We start from the raw sequence: 14,352 nt of genomic DNA, 5'->3' as shown, positions 1-14,352 counted from the left end.
ATTAGAGGCTCAGATGAAATATATTCTGAGATTCCAAAAGCACCCAGCATTACTTTTTACTTTTAGGGAATGCCTGAAGGAGGGACACTAGAGAATAATTCTTGATTATGTTGACCCTTACTGGTCATGGAGAAACACTAGTGAAAAATAGAAAAAAACACAAACTTTCCAGCAGCTCAAGGTTCTTCCAGCTTCCCATTTTTCAGTTAATTACTCATGAGCAATTAAGTAGTAGAAATCCTATTCTCGAGAGACTCATTTCAATAACTGAGAAAACTTTTTGAATTATTTATTAAAACACTTCTGATTTTGTTGTTTTATGCTTATTATACTTCACATATAAACCAGCATTGTCCTTTAGATTTACCAAATGGTTAAAGATTTCCAAGCATATCATTTATGATTGAATTGTTTATATGTCTGATCTGTTTGGATTTAGAAAAAATGATGAATTCTCAAGATAAAAGGTATAAAGGCATATTCCTCCTATAGCTATTATTGAACAGCTTTGTTTGGCTGGATTTCTGTTTGACCTACTATGGCTCTAGTAAATGATTAAGTTCATAGCCAGTTTGTTGAAGGTAATGTTAAATGATCATGTGATACAATGTGTTGTCATGGCTGTCATTGTTTTTAATTCAATTTGTAAACCACTACTTGTATACATTTTTTTTTCAATCAGTGGTTTAAAATAAGATTTGAAATCCTTATAAAATGCCTTTTCCTTCTCATTCTTTTGGTTGACTAGTTTAGTATCTTCTTATATAACAGTAAGAGATGAAAAAAACAATCAAGTTAATATTAAAAGACAGGGCAGGGACACAGATTATGTAAAATGTCAGTTTTACTTGCATCTCAGTGCTGAGGCATACTTTTTTTAGTGTGACAATATTCAGAGAAAAAGAAGAGAATAGCAGTTTGCAAAAGGTTAGGTAGTGTTGTATATTACCCGATAGAATAATTCAATTTAGGCTGAAATATCTTGTTTATACACACATTCCTAATTATGTACAATTAACAGCACATCAAATCCACCCACAGGCCAATTAAAGATCTCAAATGTGAACAAACCCTAAATTGAATGTTGCATTATATCTAGATTTTTAGTATCAGTGTTCATTCACAATTGTTACTTTTTGAGTGTTTTGCTAATATTTTTAAAACGTGGCCTGGGCATGGTAGCTCACGCCTGTAATCCCAGCACTTTGGAAGGGCCTCCTTTGGGAGGCCGAGGGGGATCACCTGAGGTCAGGAGTTCAAGACCAGCCTGGCCAACATGGTGAAACCCCATCTCTACTAAAAATTCAAAAACTAGTCAGGCGTGGTGGTACCCCCAGCTACTCAGGAGGCTAAGGCAGGAGAATCGCTTGAACCTGGGAGGTGGAGGTTGCAGTGAGCCAAGATTATGCCACTGCACTCCAGCCTGTGCCACAGAATGAGACTCTTGTCTCAAAAAAAAAAAAAAAAGTACCCTATAACAAGAAAAACAGAAGTTTAATAGCTCTTCCAAAGTATTAGTGAAGAAAAAAAGATGTAAAAGTTTGTTCGAACATATTGTGGCAATTTATTATTTTTTGAATATTGCCTTTTTCCTTTTCAGGTCGCAGGAAAATAAAAGGTGTTACTTCCTCCAATTGCTTTATTCAACTTATATTTAGAAGCTCTTTTCTAAATTGGGGGAAAACTAACTTTTGAGAACCAAAATACAAAATTAGTAACCCTCAAAGTTAGTAATGTAGATTAATATCATCCACCAAGTTCTGGATTCTCCCTTCTAATACTCCATTGAGGTTGATGAGTTACGTTCACCTTCTGGTGCATATGGCCAATCTCTACAAGATTATTAAAACCAGTTGTTGTTCTTATTTTAATATTGGCAGTAGGAAATTTTTCTGTGTTCCCCAAATACTGCATTCATTTAAAATTTTTAGTGACATCACTCAAATATTAGACAGCAGAAAAAGAGGATAGGATCATAAAAGTCCTTATTTTATATTTTTAATGGGGAAGGAATTCCATTATTGTAAGCACATGTAGAGTACATAAGCTTTCATAGTCTTTAAAGATGTAAGACATTGAAGACTTAGCTCTGGAAAGCAGAGCCAGTGGATGAGGTAGGACAAGAGTGGTCAGAGAAACAGGAAGACTAAGGCAATGTAGTGACAAAAAAACTACAGAGGAGAGTTTAAAGGAGGAAAAGTGGTTATCCATAATATAAGTAATGCAGAGAAGTTGAGCTGAATGGAGAGAGCCTGTTGGATTTGACAATGAACAGGTCATTGGTGACCTGAAAGAGCTGTTTGTAAAGGTTGAATCCGAATTGAAAATCAGAAGTGTATGAATAGGCCGGGCATGGTGGCTCACGCCTGTAATCCTAGCACTTTGGAAGGCTGAGGCAAGCGGATCACTTGAGGTCAGGCATTCGAGAACAACCTGGCCAGCATGGTGAAACCCCATCTCTACTAAAAATACAAAAAATTAGCCCAGCGTGGTGGTGGGCGCCTATAGTCCCAGCTACTTGGGAGGCTGGGGCATGAGAATTGCTTGAACCTGGGAGGCAGAGGCTGCAGTGAGTGAGCCAAGATTGTGCCACTGCACTCCAGCCTTGGCAACAGAGTAAGACTCTGTCTCCAAAAAAAGAAGTGTATGAGTAGTTAGGAAATAAAGGTGACATGAACTAACTATTCAATCATGAATGGTAGAAAAAAATGAAAATGTAACGAGATGGGATCCGGGTCAAAGTCAGGGGAGGTATAGTTGAAGATATTGAAGGAGTCATTATGATACCAAAGAAAATGGAAAGAAGTGGTATCCAGATAGGTCATCCTTGGAGAGTATCCAGGGATGTCTCTTTTCCTAAGACCTTAGAGAAGGAAAGGATGGCTGATAATATAGGGAAAAGTTGACATGGAAGGATTAAATAATTTTTTGAGAATTCACATAAGGAATGATAATCTGAATTTTCAGGGCTAGGCTCAGAAGCAGAAATAAAAAAGCAAAACAAATATGTTTTGGTTAACACAGAGTTGGAAATGGGAAGACATGTAAGATGGGCCAGCAGGCATGGTAACCATGGATGCTAGTGAGACTATGATTGAAATGATTGGCTGTGGAGTTCTGACTAGAGAGAGGGGAGGCCTGACCAGACCAGCAGAATAAGCAGGCTGAATGGTACAGGTGAGGTACCCCGTAAAGGGGAAGAACACTTTTAGTGGTTGAGGTGGATCTTGTGGTCAAAGAAGAGATTTCAGTTTGAAATCTTAGAAGGGGAGCAATTCCCAGTGATGATGATGGCTAAATTTGAGTAAAAGTAGAAGGCACCAAGTCATCTGACTTGGAGACTTCTGAGGCTGTGAGGAGTCTCACTTGTTTGGATGACTCGTGGATGTGGCTTATGCATATTACTGGCTTGGCAGCCCTTAGCATGTTACAGATAGGGATGATGATGCTAGATGGTAAACTTCAGTAGAGTTTGTTGGTTCACTTCAAGAGTTGGCTTAACATGTGAGACAAAACTATTCAGCTGCCATTGAACAATACTTAAGTGACTCAGGTTGGATGATGTTACTGTCCTCTGTCCTCAGGGAGCTAAAGGACTGTGGCAAAGCTTATAGATTAGAAAGGCAAATATATAATTTGAATGTAATATAGAAATAATAGAAATAAGTACACTAAGGTGGGAGTAATCAACCAGAGAGAGGTCATGACACTTGATCTGAATGACGAGTACTCACTGGGCTGGAAAGGATAACAAAGACATTCCAGGAAGAGGAAAGAACAGTTGTAAAGATGCATATATGTTTATTTCAAGAATACAAGTTAAAATTTAATTTCTCATTTATTGAAGGAGCCACAAATAATTTGCCTGGCTGAAGCATATGGTGTGTGGGGTGAAGTGATGAGGGATGAAGTTGGACAGAGAGGCAAGGAACAACTGGTACCCAGCCTTGAATGCCATACACAGGAATTTGGACATTTCCCTTTAGGCCAGTGGTCTTCAAAGAGGAATGTGGGCATGCAGAGCATTAGGAGGAGAGAGGAAACTGGAATTTTTGTTTTTTTATGTCATCCTTTTAAATGTCAATTTTCTGTGTATTATGTAATAAATTAGAGCAGGAATTCATGCATATGTCAGGGGTGCATGATTAAAAAGAGCTCAAAGGTTATTGTAGCTGATAGAGTCCGGATAGGGAGTAGGATATCCCCAAGGGTTTCAATCAGGGTAGAAGGATCAGATTTGCATTTTAAAGCAAGTTTTCTGGAATCATATAGGAGATAGATTAGAGAAGATCAGGTCTAGACTAAAAGAGATCAGTTGGGAAACTATTAGATTTGAATTCAGCCATTGCTAGAATGGAGAGAAAGACACAGATTCAGGAAACTGAGTAGAATAAAAAATCACTATATTGTTCCTTTTTATTGCTGAATTAATATTTCATTGTATGAATATACCCCATTTTGTTTATCCACTCAGCAGCTGATGGACATTTGGATTGTTTCCAGGTTTTGCCTATTTTGAATAATGCTGCCATCAACTTTCTTATGCAAGTCTTTGTGTTGACATACATTTTTATTTATCTTGGGTATATAGCTAAGACTAGAATATATGGATTATATGACAAGTTTGTGTTTAACTTTTTGAGAAACTGCTGAACTGTTTTCTAAAATGCCTGTACCATTTTACGTTCCTATCAGCAGTGTGTGAGGGCTGCAGTTTCTCCTCATCCTTGACAACACTAGTTAGCTCTTACATTTAGGTCTGTGATCCATTTTCAGTTAAGCCTTGTGTTCGTGTGAGTTAAAAGTCTACCTTCATTTTTTTACATATCGATATTCAGTTGTCTCAGAACCATTTTTTGGCAGACCTTGGGGCTCTAGGCTGCACCATGCCCGAAGTCTCCCTCACAAGCCTTAGAACTATTTTTTGAAAAGAGCTTCTTTTCCCCATTGAATTGCTTTGGCACCTTTGTAGGAAACCAGTGACCATAATGTAAGAGTTTTTTTCTGAACTCTCAACTTTGTTCCTTATTGCCAGTGCCACACTGCCTTGACTAGTGTAGCTTCGTAGTAAGATTTGAAATTGGGACGTCTAAGTCCTCTAACCTACTACTTTTTAAAATTGGTTTGACTATTTAATATTTAAGGTCCTTCGTCTTTTCATATAAATTTTAGGATCATTTTGACAATTCTAACAAAGGAAAGAGCCTACTGAGACTTGAATAGGGATGGTTGTGTTGCATGTATAGATCAATTTGGGGAAAATTGTCATCTTAATGATAGTGAGTCTTTCAATCCATGAACATGGAATGTATCCATGTTTGTTTAAGCCATCTTCAGTTTTTCTAAGCAGTTTTGTTGTTTTCAATATGTGAGTCTTAAATTTATTCCTTAATATTTCATTCTTATTGAGTGAATTTCACCATGAGCATGTTAAATTTGCAGTATCTGTAAGACGTTATAGGTGGAAGTGTCCAATGGGCTGTTGAACCTCAAGAGAAGGATCTGAGCTAGATTTGAGAGTAGCCAGCATGTAGGTGGGAATGGAAGCCGGGGGTTTGGATGACGTTGCCCACAAACAACAGGGCAGAATGAAAAAAAGTTGACAATGCGTAGAAATCTAGGAAGCACCAACATTCACCAGACAGGCACGAGAAGAGAGCTAGTTGCCCATAGTGGAGGCAAAGAGGAAAATGTGATAAGGAGAACATTTCAAGGACATGTCAAGAAGCAGTGTCATATTGTTGTGGAGAAGGCAAACTGAAATATAGCCTGAGAAGCTAATTGGTGATCTTAATGAGGACACTTTCAGCAGCATGGGTTTGTGTGTGGGGGGGGCTGGGGGTAGAAACCAGATGGCAGAGGATTGGAATGAGTGGACTGTTCTGCCTTGTTCACCATTGTGACTCAGGTGCTTGGCACTTTGGTGCTTATTAAATATTTAAATGAATGAGGAAGTAGAGACAATGCTTTCAAAAGCTAAGGCTAAAGGAAGGAAAGAAGAATAGTTAGAGGAGAGAGTAGGTTGAAGGGAGGATTTTTTTTTTTTCAATTTTGGGAGGAAGTTGAGTATATTTGTATGAAAAAGGAACAGAAGCTATAGAAAGGGAGAGGTTGAAGATACAGTGAGAGTGGCTGATTGATGGAGCTGTGATTCAGAGGGGACCAGCAGGAGTGGGATTTAGACCATACTATTTTCAAAAAGGAAAAAATTGTGGAGAAGTGTTTGTAACTATTTGAATTGATGACTTAAGATACTTATTAAAAATATATGGCACATTCCAAGCCACTGGTTAGTGTTGCTGAATTTGAAAAAACCTTTAGGCTAATGCTACATTAAAAATGAGGTAGGGGAAAATTATAGATGCCTTGTGTGTTATGAAATGAACTATATTTTTAATTTTTATGTTACTACTTTCAAACAGCAAGATTTCATCTCTCTTTTGCTGTGTTACTAAAGCATCTTTGTACCTAGATGACAAATTCAGATGGATTTAGTTATTTTCAGCCTTCCCTCCCCTCCATTTTGAGCTGCATTTGGTATGGTCCCAGACCGGTGCATACATCTTTGCACACTAGAGCCCCTGAGAGCTTGCATTTTGCTTTTATAGAGGCAGTAGATTCCAATGTATATCTGCTTAAGCCATCAGCAAAAAACTAACAGGCTTACTACAATTTCTTTGGAGAAACCTGCTTCTGGCTTCAGCCTCACTTCCTTTGTTCTACATCCCAGAAGATGCACGTGAGGGCAGCTGCCTGGTAACTGGAGGCTTCACTTGACCAGCACTGAGCTTCTGTTCACTCATTCAGGTCTCACATCCATGTCATCTCCAGGACTCACCGAAAATAGTCAGAGGGATCCCTGTAGGTGGAACTTTATTTTCTGTTTTTCCTTTGCTGCTTTCCTTTGAAATGTTTACTTCCATGCCTGGATACATTGCTGTATTTGCATGGTATGCAGATGATATATTATTAAAAAGCAGAAATTAAATTTCAACTTGACTTGAACCTACAAGTAGTACATTTTTATGAGAGCATTATTAGTTCTTTCTATTACCAACAAGTAATAATTACTAAATTAATACCTAAAATAAGTTTAAAATGTTGCATGGAAATGTAGGACTTTTTTTTTTTTTTTTTTTTTACAATATGTGTCTTCTCATGCATCAGGTGAAATTAATCAAACAGACATTTTTTATGAAGCAATATTTGTATTAAAAGATAAATATAAAATACCAGGAAAATAATACTAGCTATTTGAATAATGAGGCTGGTGCAGCTCCATAAAACTAATTCAGCATCCCTTGCTGCTAGTATGTTCATTTTCCAAGAGGCAGTTAATAGAGTTAAATATGTGAGCCATATCCAAAGATAGCATAAAGTTAAAATTCATTCTATGGTACTATATGGGTTTATCTAAAATGGCTGATTTTCAATATGGATTTTGAAAAATGTCATAATGCTTCATACAGGATGAATATATATATATATATTCTTTTCATAATTTTATATAACTTCAGTGTATTCCTTATCTGTTAGCCAGAGGCTGTGGTTTTAATGACATCTCTGTGTGGTATTTATATATATATATTAATACATATATAAGTATATTGAAGTTGTGGAACTTACTGCAAAAAATACCTGAAAAATTAACTGTGCATTTTTTGTTGAGTAATTTATTGTGCTATCCATGGGGGTGTTAACTGAGGAATAATTTTTAATAGTGATTGCATTGTTTAAAACTCCTTGTTATTTCTTTTAGTTGGCATACGTTATGGCATGTTATATACATCATGCCTTGTCAGGTAGAAGCCACTTCTCTTTAAATGAAAAAAAAAAAAAGAAATACATGTTGTCTCATCTATCAAGGTTATTCTCTTTTTAATATTACAAATTTGAATAAGGTGTATCAAACTTAAGAGAAAAGTTCCTTCTTTGTGTCCCTCTCTCACGCCTGTGTATGTATAACATAGCAAAACCTTTCAAGCTTAGATAGACATATTAACAGAAGTAAAATGATAGCTCAGGAATTCATTATAACATTGGAGCATTAATGGAATCAAATTCTAACTAGAGGTTTTACCACATTCTTATTCATTATTAAGTGTTCAGGAAAAAACTTATCAGTGAGAACTTTGGCATTTATTTTTAAAGTATTTACTTATAGGGAATGTATGATAAATGACATATTTTCTCTTCTCTCAGTCGTTATCTTAAATAATGGTTCTAAGAGTAAAGATCTGCATATAGGTATAATCTGATATTCAATTTTAATATTTTAGATCATTCATCTAAGAAATTGCTCCTTGAAAATCTTGATTTGTTGGTAAATACTGGCAAGATTTTTGAGGTGTCTGCTCATCTTTTTCTCATATGTCAATATATGTTAAGTGTATATTCATTTTTTTAAAAGCTGGTTTATATTTATGTAACAGTGTTTAAATAAAGTTAGTATCTATGTCCTGTAATACCAAAATATTTATATCCTGTTTGTTAATTTTGGCTCTAAGACAGTTTATTTCTAAGACGGAGTTGATTGTTTATTCCAATACCCTGTCTTAAGTTGTCATACTGGGCATGACCTGAAATTCTCTAAGACGATGTTCTATATTGAAGGGGAATTGGCACTTTAACAGCTTGTTTAGGTATTAAACTACATAAAAATAGAGCATCAAGATTAGGGTTGTGATGCTTAAATGTTACTTTTCTGGAATTTCTTGTAATGATCATATACCACCATTGTATGATCAATAATTATAGCAATAGAGTATTTTAGAAGTGAATCAGGACAACATTTTGTTGTCTATCATAAATGTTTGGTATCATGAATAAATACAGCTATTCTGTTTCATTACCTTTTTGCTGGAACATGGTATAACTTGACAGCAAAAATTATACCTTTCAGAAAACTAAATTTTAAAACCACAAAAAGAAATCTTTGAAAATTTTTAGCTGTCAGCCTTAACAAGAGACTTTGTCTGTTGAATTCATATGGAGCTTCATGATGTTGTCTTAGCTTTTTAGAGGTGTGTGCTGGAAAATAACCTGTGGGATCTTGTAGCTCTGCTGATTAAACTGTTGAAGGCAACTGGGATGGAGTTTGTACTTTTCTCAGAAGATTGGTAGTTGCCTAATGGTTTTTATAAACTTGTAGAGTAGGGGAGAAGTCAAGTGGCCAACTGAGCTGAGCAACTCTCACTCCTACTTAAATATTCATCTGGCTTTCCCTGTAAAGGTATGCCTGTAGCATAAATATAAGTATATGGGTGGGAGCAGTGGCTCACACCTGTAATCCCAGCACTTTGGAAGGCCGAGGCAGGAGGATCGCTTGAGACCAGGAGTTTGAGACCAGCCCAGGGTAACATAATGAGACCCCCGCTCTACAAAAAAATTTAAAAATTAGCCGGGCATGGTGGCATGCACCTGTAACCCTACCTACTTGAGAGGCTGAGGTGGAAGGATCACTTGAGGCTCAGGAGTTTGAGGCTGCAGTGAGCTATGATGGCACCACTGCATTCCAGCCTGGGCAACAGAGCAAGACCCTGTCTCTAAAATAAAATAAAATGAATCAGCATTTGAAATTTGGCTAATTTGTTTTTATTTGAGAAAGAAAATGGTGTTTACCCTAAGATAGGGGAAATAACTAAAGAAGCATTGGAATAATATTGAACTATTTAATATCCTTTTGTATTCTTAAGAATCATTTAAAGTATTGTATAAAAGAGTAGCATAGGATACTTAATAATATGCTATTCACTTTCAAGTCTCTAATTCCAGTTTTGAAAACCTATGAAATAAATACTACGGTAGATAAAATGGAATTGAACAGTCAGAAACTTACTACATGAAGATGACTCATCAGTTCTAATTATGTTTATTTTTAACTGAAAATAAAAGTATATGTAATAAGAATTATCATAGTAATTGCAATGATGTGATCAAAAAATAAATAACCACCAGGATTTTTTTCTTTCATTTAGTAAAATTAATGTGGCACAGAATATCAGTCATACCATTATAGGTATATAAGTGTAATTCTGTTTATTTCTATTAAAACTCTAATAATTAGTGAAAAGAAACTACTTATTAGGCATGTACATGTGTTAGCTCTGTACTTTGCATTTCATAGTTAGTACCACAGTATCTCAAGTAGTATCAAAACAACCCTGTGAGATGAGAAAATTGAGACTTAGAGAGTTAAACAAGTCACCCAGCTAGTAAGCATTTCAGCAGGGATTTAAACCCAGGAATGTCTGCCCTCAAAACCTGTGTTTTTCTCACTTCACCACAGTCATTCCTGGGACGTGCTAAAACGTAAACAATAGAATTTAGACAAGTTTTGAGTTTCCATAGTGTTCAGTGTTCTTTATGTATTGCATTTATATCCAGTCCCTTTCCGCCATTCTCTTTCTATACCGCAAACTTTGAATAGCTAAGTAGCATATTGAGATTTCATCTTTAACTGTATTTGAACTGCTTCCTGGTCTTACTGTTTAATGCTCCTTTAATACAGGGCTATTCTAAGAATAAAACCCAGTGTTTAAAAAAAAAAAGATGCTGATTTATGCTGCAGAACCCTGGAAAGATTCCTCTGAATTTGAGATGTGGGTTGAAGCTCAGGGCAGGATTAGAAGAAAGACTAGTAAGGCCTCTAGCTCCCCTCTGCACACTGTGTCCCCCTTGGACAGGAAATATTTGACCATTCTTAAAGTCAAATCTTCTCTATTGCAGATACTGATTTCTGAGTAACAGTTTTAAAAGAATTTCTGCCTGGGCGCGATGGCTCATGCCTGTAATCCCAACACTTTCGGAGGCCAAGGCAGGTGGATCACCTGAGGTCAGGAGTTCAAGAACAGCCTGGCCAACATGGTGAAACCCTGTATCTACTAAAAATACAAAAATTAGCTAGGCGTGGTATGCTCCTGTAGTCCTAGCTACTCTGGAGGCTGAGACAGGAGAATTGCTTGAACCTGGGAGGCAGAGGTTGCAGTGAGCCAAGATCTCACCACTGCACTCCAGCCTGGGTGACAGAGCGAGACTCCATCTCAAAAAAAAAAAAAAAACAGTCGGGCGCGGTGGCTCATGCCTGTAATCCCAGCGCTTTGAGAGGCCCAGGCAGGTGGATCACGAGGTCAGGAGTTCAAGACCAGCCTGACCAAGATGGTGAAACCCTGTCTCTACTAAAAATACAGAAATTAGCCAGGCGTAGTGGCAGGTGCCTGTAATCCCAGCTACTCGGGAGGCTGAGGCAGGAGAATTGCTTGAACCTGGGTGGCAGAGGTTGCAGAGAGCCGAGATGGAGCCACTGCTCTCCAGCCTAGGCCACAGAGTGAGACTCCGTCTAAAAAAAGAAAACAGAAAAAGAATTTCTGGCAGTCTCCCCTTTTCTACTTCTTTCTAGCCATTGTATCTTAGAAAAACTTTGAAGTCCTGTCATCCAACACCTCGTCCCATGTAGAGTCCGTTTATGAGCAGTCCTGAAGGTGTTTATCTGGTGTGTTGACAGTTCACACTCTCTACCAACCTTCTAAGGCTTCAGAGTTGTAGTTCCTTGACCTTTTCTTTTCGTGGTAGCTGATTGTAGATGCTTTATTCTCCTGGTCATTCTTGTCTAGACCCATGCTAGTTTTCCAATACCCCATATAAAAATGGTGTTTGTACCTGCACAGTCTTCTAGAAATGGTGACTGTGACCATAGCTTTTTAGTCACCTTTTCTGCCAGTCAGCTCATGTTTAACTACAATGCCCAGATCTTTTTAACATGAAAGTGCCCCTAGTCTTTATTTTTATAATAACTGTAAAAGCACTGCATCCCCATTGAAGACAGGAAAATTTTAAAAGCTTCTGGGAAAAAAATTGAATCACTAGTCTGCAATAGCCTCAAACATTTTTGAGGTTTATATACACACACACATATATAGACATACCATCCAAAATTGGAATAGCATACAAACAATTTTGTTTCCTGTTTTTTCCCCTTATGAAATGAGCATTGCCTCATGTCATTAACATACTGTTTTCCTATTGTTGGAAATTTAGGTAGTTGCCAGTTTTATGCTAAGCATAACTTGTGCTGTAATAAGCATCTCTATACGTACATAGATAAGGCCACAATTTTTTACAGCCTAAGTGTATTACATTTTTTAAGGCTCTTGGTGTGTATTCATCGTTAGCTTTTTAGAAGGGTTGTTCCAGTTTATACTTTCATTAGCAATGTCTGTGACTTTATCTATTTCATAGACCCTCACCTGAGTATTTTTTTCTTGTCTTTACTAATATGATAGCAAAAATAAAATTTGATTATTGTTTGAGGTGTGACGGGAGGTAAAATGTGATTTATCGGCTTTTTATTGTTGTTATGAACTGTTTTTGCTTCTGGCTGCTTTCAGTTGCAGTTTTAGTGTACTTGTAGATTTGAATGAAGGGGTTACATATTAAGGGTTTCAAATTGTCATATTTATTGCAGATATTTATCTTCAACTAATTATTTGCCTTTTAATTTTGCGTGGTTATTACACACAGAAGTGTAATATTTTTTATTCAAATGAATTGTTTTGCTTTTATTATTTTAAATGGACACATAATTGTACATATTTGTGTGGTACACTGTAAAGTTTTGATACATATATGTAATGTGTAATGAGTAAATCAGGATAATTAGCATATCTATCACCTCAAACATTTCTTTGCATTGAGAACATTCAAAATTCACTCTTTTCTTTTTTTCTTTTTTTGAGAGGGAGTCTCACTCTGTCGCCCAGGCTGGAGTAGTGCAGTGGCACGATCTCAGCTCACCACAACCTCCGCCTCCCAGGTTCAAGTGATTCTCCTGCCTTAGCCTCCCAAAGAGCTGGGATTACAGGCGCCTGCCACCATGCCCAGCTAATTTTTGTATTTTTAGTAGAGACAGGGTTTCACCATGTTGGCCAGGCTGGTCTCAAACTCCTAACCTCAGATGATCTGCCCGCCTTGGCCTTCAAAGTGCTGGAATTACAGGCATCAGCCACTGTACCTGGCCAAAATCCACTTTTATAGCTATTTGAAAATATACAATAAATTGTTATAGTCACCCTACAGTGCTATAGAACACAGGAACTTGTTCCTCCTCTCTGTAATTTTGTATTTGTTAACCAACATCTGGTTAACTCTCCGTTCCCAGCCTCTAGTAACCACTATTCTAGTCTCTACTTCTATGCAGTCAAGTTTTTAGCTTCCATATATGAGTGAGAATATGCAATACTTGTCTTTCTCTGCCTGGCTTGTTTTACTTAATGTTTTACAGGCTCATCCATGTTGCTGAAAATGATAGGATTTTGTTCTTTTTTATGGCTGAATAATACTCCATTGTGTATACATACCACATTTTGTTTATCCATTCATCTGTCGATAGACATTTAGTTGATTCCATATCTTGGCTTTTGTAAATAGTGCTGCAATAAACATGAGAGTGCAGCTATCTAGTCAAAATACTGATTTTCTTTTCTTTGGTAAATATCCAGTAGTGGGATTGCTGAATCGTGGTAATTCTATTTTTAGTTTTTTGGGGGAACCTCCATACTGTTTTCCATAACAACTGAGCTAATTTACAGTCTGACCAACAGTGTCTAAGAGTTTCCCTTTCTCCACATCCTCACCAACACTTATCCTTTGTCTTTTTGATAATGGTCATTCTGACTGTAGGAGATGATACCTCACTGTGGTTTTGATTTGCATTTCCCTGATGGTTAGTGATGCTGAGCATTTTTTTCACATACCTTTTGGGCATCAAATGAATATTTTTAATGATACCTTCCATTGCTTTTCTGCATGGAAGATTCTCTCCCAATCCTAAGAAATAAATATTAGCTTGTTATTTCTTCCAGTTTTTATTCTAGTTTACTTATTACTTTAACTCTACTTAATCTAGAACTTATTTTGATTTACAGCATGAAATGACCACTCAATATTTTGCCATATAAGTCATTAATTTTTCTAGTACTATGCAATAATTCCTTACTTTTCTCTCCCTCTGTTGCTGGAAAAAATGTAATTGGTTAAATTCCATCCTGCCTGCATGGTGTATGCCCCTGAGCAGCTGAATGTAGCTAGAAGAAAACATAACATCCTTTCCTGAGTTCTCACTTCAGATGTTGTCCACAATTCACTAGAAAGCCTTCATCCAGGCTGGCAATCCTAGTACATTCCCCTCTGCGCACTAGGAGAATGCTCTTTTCTCAAACTGGGACATCCCCTCCCTGATCCCATTCCTCATTGCTTTCCTCTGATTTCACTGAGGAACTGGAAGCAGTCAGAAGAGAAGGGCTCTGTGCTCCCTGCACTAACACCCCCTCCTCCCAGCGTCGGCTTACTCTGGCT

The 14,352-nt window shown here is 37.1% G+C and overlaps 1 protein-coding gene across 4 annotated transcripts in view; it reads left to right on the top strand.

Annotated features, from left to right (window-relative positions):
• The window catches only part of DTNBP1 (dystrobrevin binding protein 1), a 143,122-nt gene that overhangs the window by 70,482 nt on the left and 58,288 nt on the right, over positions 1-14,352 (top strand). The gene's annotated exons all lie outside the window — the stretch shown is intronic.

Source organism: Pan troglodytes, chromosome 5 (assembly GCF_028858775.2).
Source record: "Pan troglodytes isolate AG18354 chromosome 5, NHGRI_mPanTro3-v2.0_pri, whole genome shotgun sequence".
Taxonomy (NCBI): domain Eukaryota; kingdom Metazoa; phylum Chordata; class Mammalia; order Primates; family Hominidae; genus Pan; species Pan troglodytes.
Note: the sequence above shows the minus strand (reverse complement) of the source record. Positions and strands in the feature narration are given on the sequence as shown.